General features: G+C 41.5%; 1 non-coding gene across 1 annotated transcript; it reads left to right on the top strand.

The window, feature by feature from the left end:
* The first annotated feature begins 6,646 nt into the window (after positions 1-6,646).
* On the top strand, positions 6,647-6,718 carry TRNAA-UGC (transfer RNA alanine (anticodon UGC)). Its single transcript has one exon. It is a non-coding gene; the product is annotated as a tRNA-Ala (tRNA).
* The last annotated feature ends 483 nt before the right edge of the window (positions 6,719-7,201 follow it).

Raw genomic sequence — 7,201 nt, 5'->3', positions numbered from 1 at the left:
GAACTGGACTTAGTGATTAGAACCTAGGTCTGGCCACCTACCCATCACAGCATCAGTAAAAAGCTCCCTTGAAATTTACCAATGGTCACATGAGCATTGCAGATGCATCAGCCATCTTTGGTGCTCCTGGGACACGAGAGAGACCCGTATTGGAGACAGAGACCTCACAGACTCAGAGATTCATGTGCTTTTTCTGGTAATGATTTTGTCTGTGGGCTGATCACAAAGGTGGATGAGACTTTGGCCAAAGTCAAGGCTGCAGGGTCTGGGCTAAAAAATTCCAGAAAAACTACCTTGCCATGGGAGGCTGAGTTCCAAATCCCAGCCTGTGTGCAGCCTGCTTTACCAAATAATGAGGCACTGGGTGCTTTTTAAGGCAGCTGACCTTTGGAGCAAATTATCCAAGGAAATCTGATTAGCTAGTTCACTGGGTTCCTGCAAAATGGAGCCTGCTGTATTTCTGCAGCAGAAATGTCAGCATAATTGGAGTTTCTGGAGCTCAAAGAGCTTCTTTCTTATTGTTTCCATCCTTTGGAGGAAAAAAAAAAAACCCAAACAAACAAAACCCAAACCCCCAAAGAATTGTTCTTTGACTTACATTCTTTGCTTTTGCACATGGTTCAGAAGCTGCTCCTGACTGTGTTTACGGCTTTATTAATCAGGGGAACAGACCCAACATCATTTAAACAAACAAGGCCAAAAAAAAAAAAAAATTCCATCCCCAAACAGATGATGTGAGCTTAATAGAGATGGCCAAGCCAAAGACCTTAAATAAATAGGCTGACTTTAATTCGTAGGAAGGAGCATGGGGTGGTAATTACTTGAGGCTGTGTGCCATGCGATGTAACCAAATTCGAAACTCGCTAATTTCATTATTTTAATGGAAGCCTGCCTCCCATTCATTAGGCTGACATATGACTAGCCATTAGTAACAGTCCATTTCCAAAGCTATGGTGGATAAAGGGTGATTGGAAATAAGTGAGGGCCAGGCCTGGTGGAGGCTGGCAATGTTCAGAAGGGAACTGGTGGGTGGAATTTATGCAAGAGACAGGGAACACAACTAGGAAAATTATCAGTGTGAATGGAGGCAGCAAACCATTGAGTCCAAATACAGGCCTGAGAGACCTGGGTTTGAATTCTGGTTCTGCCACGTACTGGCTGTGTGACCTTGGGCAAGTTATCCCCCCACGCTGAGCTTCTGTTTGCTCATCTGCGAGATGGGAGTAATCATAGTTCCTATCTCATAGGGTTGCTTGCAATGATGCAATGAGGCAAATTCTTAGAGGGCTGTAGTATAGGGCTTGGCAAATAGTAACCACTGAATAAATGGTAGCTATGATGATGATAACGATCGCCGAAGTCCCTAGTATTTGGGGGCTTAGAGATTTTGCTGATGAAGAAATGAAGGCTGACAGAAATAAAGTAGGTTGTCCAAGTTTGCCTCAAACTTGACTCAAATTTCTGATTCTTAATCCTATACTCTTAAAACCCTATACTCTTAAAAAAAAGCCTATACTCTTAATCCTATACTCTTAAAACTCATATTTTAAAAATCATTTCATTTCTTGAATAGGCCATTCATTCATATGATTGAAAATTTAAAAACAAGAGTATGCTAGAATATTCAGTGAAAATTGTCCCTTCTGCCTGGGACATTTCCTTTCCACAGGCAGCCATTGTTATTTGTTTCTTCTTTATATTTGCAGGATTTCAGGTACGTACAAGCAAATACAAATGTATATGCACTTGTTTTTTTATTACACAGACAGTTCTGTATCCTGCCTTTTAAAACTTGCAATATATCCTGCTTATCTTTCTGTATCAGAGTATAATGAGTTTTTTTATTCTTATTTATAATTATATGTTTTTCTATTATAATGGCTATATTATGTTTTATTTAATTATTTCTCTCTTGATGAACAGCTGGGATAGTTCTAATCTTTTGCTATTACAAGCCACAGTGCAATGAATAACATTGCTTGTATGTCATTGTGTACAGGTGTGTGTATATTCTAGGATAAATTTCCAAAAGTAGAGTTGCGGAGTTAAAGGGTGAATGCACTTCTAATTTTGATAATGCTGAAAGGTCTGGGGGCACATAGAGATGGTGCTTTTGCAGTAAGTTTAGGCTGCCAGCAGTTAAGAGAGCTATGCCTCAGGTTGCCAGTTTAAAAAAAAAATCTGAATAACGTGTTGATTAAAGAATGTGGTAAGGTGAAAGCTTGGAAATACTGGTATCAATGGAAAGACAGAAATGAGACAGGGATTGTGTTGGGAAGAGAACATGGAATTTCAAGTAATTTCTGCCTGGGTTTGAATCTTGACCCTGCTATTCCTGGCTGTGTGGCCTTGGGCGGGTTGCTTCACATCTCTGAGCTCATTATCCTCACCTGTAAAATAAAGACAATAATAACTTCCATTATAGGCTGCTGGAAGTCAAGAAGAAAATATAAATAGCAGTTAGCATGCCTGGCACATGGTGTGCGTTCAGAAAATAACTGGGGCCTTTGGGTGAGTAAGTTTGTAATGACTCATAACTAGCTAACATTATATTATATGTACTATACTGTATTAGTGGGAAATAGCTAACATTTATTGAGTGTTTACTGTGTGGCAGGCACTGTGCTTACTGCATCCCATGAAACATTCCACTTACCCCTCATAACAACTCTGTGAAGTATTCTTGGTCACCTCCCTTTACAGATGGGGAAACTGAGGCTGGGAAGTCAAGTTCTTTGTCCAGTGAAACACTGTGAACAAACGACAGAGCTTATGTTTGAACCGAAGCCACTTGTGTTGGAGGGCTCCTCTGATCCCACATTGTGTTCTTTTTTTTTTTTTTTTGGAGATGGAGTTTCACTCTTGTTGCCCAGTCTGGAGTGCAGTGGCGCAATCTCGGCTCACTGCAACTTCCCCTCCTGGGTCAAGCGATTCTCCTGCCTCTGCCTCCCGAGCAGCCGGGATTTCAGGCACCCACCACTGCGCCTGACTAATTTTTGTATTTTTAGTAAAGACAGGGTTTCGCCATGTTGGCCAGGCTGGTCTCGAACTCCTGACCACAGATGATCCACCCACCTCAGCCTCCCAAAGTGCTGGGATTACAGGCATGAGCCACTGTGCCCAGCCCATCCTATTCTTTTGATCCAGGTATTATAATTATGCTATAGCGTAAGAGGCCGACTTATTCTGAGACAAGGACATCATGGGTGGAGCCCCGTTCTCATCTCAGTGTGACTCAGTTCAGCTTCCCCATCTCTTAGGCAAATACCACTCGGTTCAGAAAGGTTCAGGGGCACTTTTTCTCTTTTTAGCTTAGTGCTTCCTCAGATGATCCGTGACTTACCACCTTATGATGATGCTGTGTAAGGAGTCTGAAATCAGATGAAGACTTTTATCCCTAAGTGATGAACACAAGCATTGCACAACCTGACTTGGGTTACCCAGGATCTATCCTCTGCTTGTGGTCGCTACTGCTAGGATTTTGGAAGAACCCATTAAAAACTAAGCTCTCTGAGGACAGGCATTTTTGTTTGGTTCACTATTGTAATGCCAATGATTAGAAAAATGCCTGGGTCCGTAGGAGAGACTCATGTCCAAATCAGAGGTGCTTTAATGAGAAAGAGGCTGTTTGTTGCAGAATACTAAGAGATTTTATCGTTCTTGTCATAGGAACCAGGCAATATTCCAGACAAACACGACATCAGTAACATCCATATGACTGTGATGGGGTAGGAGAGAAGACCACTTTTCAGGTGGGACATTTTGATTGGAGAGGGTCTCTGATTCAGAGTGAGGTGAGCTCTTTTCCTCTTGGGAGTTCTTGGCATTTGATAGTCCTTGACATTTATTTAAAAATATGGAAGAATTTGAGATTTACTTAGACATCTTGGCATGCCATGCTAAACCTCAAACTTCCTGAATTTATTTACCAGCTAGGGGAAGCATATTCCCAACTTTAATTTTATTTACAAAGGGCCCTAATCTGGTGTGAAGTCTGAAGGCATATTTGTTGTACAAGTTACTCAATTAACCAGTGAGAAAAGAACAAAGGAAAAGTCATTATGCAGATGTATGCCCATTCAAAGCTATTCCGCCTCTAGATGCTTTCTTGGCAGTGAATGGAAGAACTTCAGTCTGCAAGTCTCTCGTCTCTGCTGTGTTTTCTGCTAATTCTCTTCCAATATTAGGCCGTGAATGATTAATAATACTGCATTTTGACACTCTTAGATTTTGTCATTTTTTTCAATATAAAAGCAGATAATTACAGATTATTTTAAAATCTAGGAAGTGAAATCAACCACGAATTACACTCTAACTCATCCACAACCCCTTGAATGTATTTCTTTTTTTTTCGATAGGAGATTGAAGTTTCTTTAGTCATTTACACAAGTCATGTCTGACAGTTGTGAAAATGCTATTCACATAAAACATCATAAATTAAAAGTATACAGTGTTTGTATTTTAATACAATAGGGTCCCAGGATTCAAACAAAGAATTTTGATCTCAGAGGTTGCATTATGTAATTATGTGTTCAGCTACAAAGAACTGTACTGGAGGTAAACTTGAAACTGCCTTTGCAGAAATTATAACTGAGGAAATGATGACAGTGACAGAGATCAGACCTAACCAACCACACCTTGTGTCTCGTCTTAAAGCTATCCTTATTCATTCCTGGGCATAGGCGGAAATAACCTTGGGAAGGAAATTAGTTTACAGTTTGACTCTGAAAGAAAATTGATAATAGCCCTTTCCTGAAAAGACCCCCTTCTTGCCTGGTGGGCAGTCTGCCTTTGTAGGACTAACGAATTAGCTACAATGTTAGAAATTATGGCTTAGGGGTCATGCAGCCTCTGGTTCCAAGAGTCTGAACTTCCCCAAATTGCTCCTGGGGATAACATCACTATTGGGAAACCTAAGACCAGTGCTTGGGATGTTTTGCAGATCCTGCACTCAGTGGATCAGCTGACACTACCCAGACTGGTAATTTGGCTCAGCCAGTTCTGCCATCCCACCGAGGGACAGAAGACAGCAAGAAAACCTCACTTCCAACCCCTTGATACCATCTCCTATCTGACCAATCGGCACTTCCCACTTCCTGAGCGCCTATGTGCCAAATCATCTTTAAAAACTCTGATCCCCCAATGCTCCGGGGAGGCTGACTTGAGTAATAAGAAAACTCAGGTCTCCTGCACAGGTGGCTCTGTGTGAACTACTCTTTTCCCACTGCAGTTTCCCCTTCTTGGTAATTGGCTCTGTCTAGGCAGGGGGCCAGGAGAACCCATTGGATGGTATATTTCTCAAGAGTCAAATATTAATAGGTTTCACATGTAAGACTTATGTATGTGTGGGTGTATGTGTATATACATATACATATATTTCAATAGCTTTGGGGGTTCAGGTGGTTTTTGGTTACACGGATGAATTATAAATTATATAGTGATAAAGTCTAAGATTTTACTACACCCGTCACCTGAGTAGTATACACTGTATCCAATATGCAGGTTTTGGATCCTTCATTCCCTCTTTATCCTTTCCTCTTCAGAGTCTCCAGTGTCCATTATATCACTTTGTATGCCTTTACGTGCCTATGGCTTAGCTCCCCCTTATAAGTGAGCACATCTGGTATTTTGTTTTCCATTCCTGAGTTATTTCACTTAGAATAATGGCCTCTAGCTCCTTCCAAGTTGCTGCAAAGACATTATTATTATTTTTTAATGGCTGAGTAGTATTCCATGGTGTATATATACCACACATTTTCTTTAGCCATTCATTGGTCGATGGGCACTTATTTTGGTTCCATATCTCGACAATTGTGAATCCTAAATTTTACATGCAAGGTTTTGCATCTGTAGAGGAAGATAGGATTCTCAGTGCACGTGCCAATTTTTGGCCCTTCCACTTAAGAATCCTCACCCGTTTGCTCTTCAGAATCAAATTCCTGACTATCTGGTGCTTCAAAGTTATCCAGAGGTTCATCATTCAGTCTCTGGGTTGCCTCTGTCATATACTGTACTCTGCTGCTTCTGCCAATTATTTATTCTCCTTTTTCAGGCGAGCAATTTCGTTGTTCTTTGTTCAATTTCTCTGTGAAGCTTCTCATTTTCCTTAAGTGTCTCCTAGAGGGTCTTCCTTTGTTCTTCTGCTACGTCTCTTGAATATTGAGGGGATAAATTTCGTTTAATCCTGAGATCAAATGCTTCTTGGGTGACTCCTCCAAGATTTTAATTGTCACTATATTCTGGGGCAGTGACAACTCTAGAGTGGCAAGACCTAGCCGTCAACTGGTCATTCCAGTGCTTCCTCTTGGATGTGCCTTTGGCCAGTCATGTTTTTTTTTTTTTTTTTTTTTTCTCCCCAACAAGAGATCTGGCTGTGGAAGGATGAATCATCTTCAGAATTCTTCTTGGGAAAAAACTCGTCTTTACATTCTCTTTGATTCTTCCTTGTTTCTCCTTTATACTAGGATTCATTATACAGTTGGTAAAGCACGAAGGATGGGAGGAGAGGCTCAATCGTCAGTGAATTCAGGTGACTGTGGTAGCGGCACCTCTTAGGAGACCCACAGCCAACCTGCATTGACTCCCACTGTCACTGGAGTGGCTGTGGCACACTGCTGAAAAGACTTACTCTTACCTCTTGAGGCAAGGGGATGTAGCTCAGTGGTAGAGTGCATGCTTTGCATGTATGAGGCCCCGGGTTCAATCCCGGGCATCTCCAGGCTTTTGGCCGGGCGCGGTGGCTCAAACCTGTAATCCCAGCACTTTGGGAGGCCGAGGCGGGGTGGATCACGAGGTCAGGAGATCGAGAGCATCCTGGCTAACACGGTGAAACCCCGTCTCTACTAAAAAAATACAAAAAACTAGCCGGGCGAGGTGGCGGGCACCTGTAGTCCCAGCTACTTGGGAGGCTGAGGCAGGAGAATGGCGTAAAAACCCAGGAGGCAGAGCTTGCAGTGAGCTGAGATCCGGCCCCTGGCGACAGAGCGAGACTCCGTCTCAAAAAAAAAAAAAAAAAAAAAAAAAGACTTATTCCTCTTGAACGTACTCTTTTGAGTAGTTTTTGTATATGTAATTTTGCATATTTTTAGTCCTAGTGCAATACAATTGTATTGCATTTTCCATTTACAGCATATTTTAATGATTTTGACTTTTATTATGAAACTTTCAAACAGAAAAGTAGACAGTATAATAAAGAAGATTA

Source organism: Macaca thibetana, chromosome 20 (assembly GCF_024542745.1).
Source record: "Macaca thibetana thibetana isolate TM-01 chromosome 20, ASM2454274v1, whole genome shotgun sequence".
Classification (NCBI taxonomy): Eukaryota; Metazoa; Chordata; class Mammalia; order Primates; family Cercopithecidae; genus Macaca; species Macaca thibetana.
This window is presented reverse-complemented; position numbering and strand designations above follow the sequence as displayed.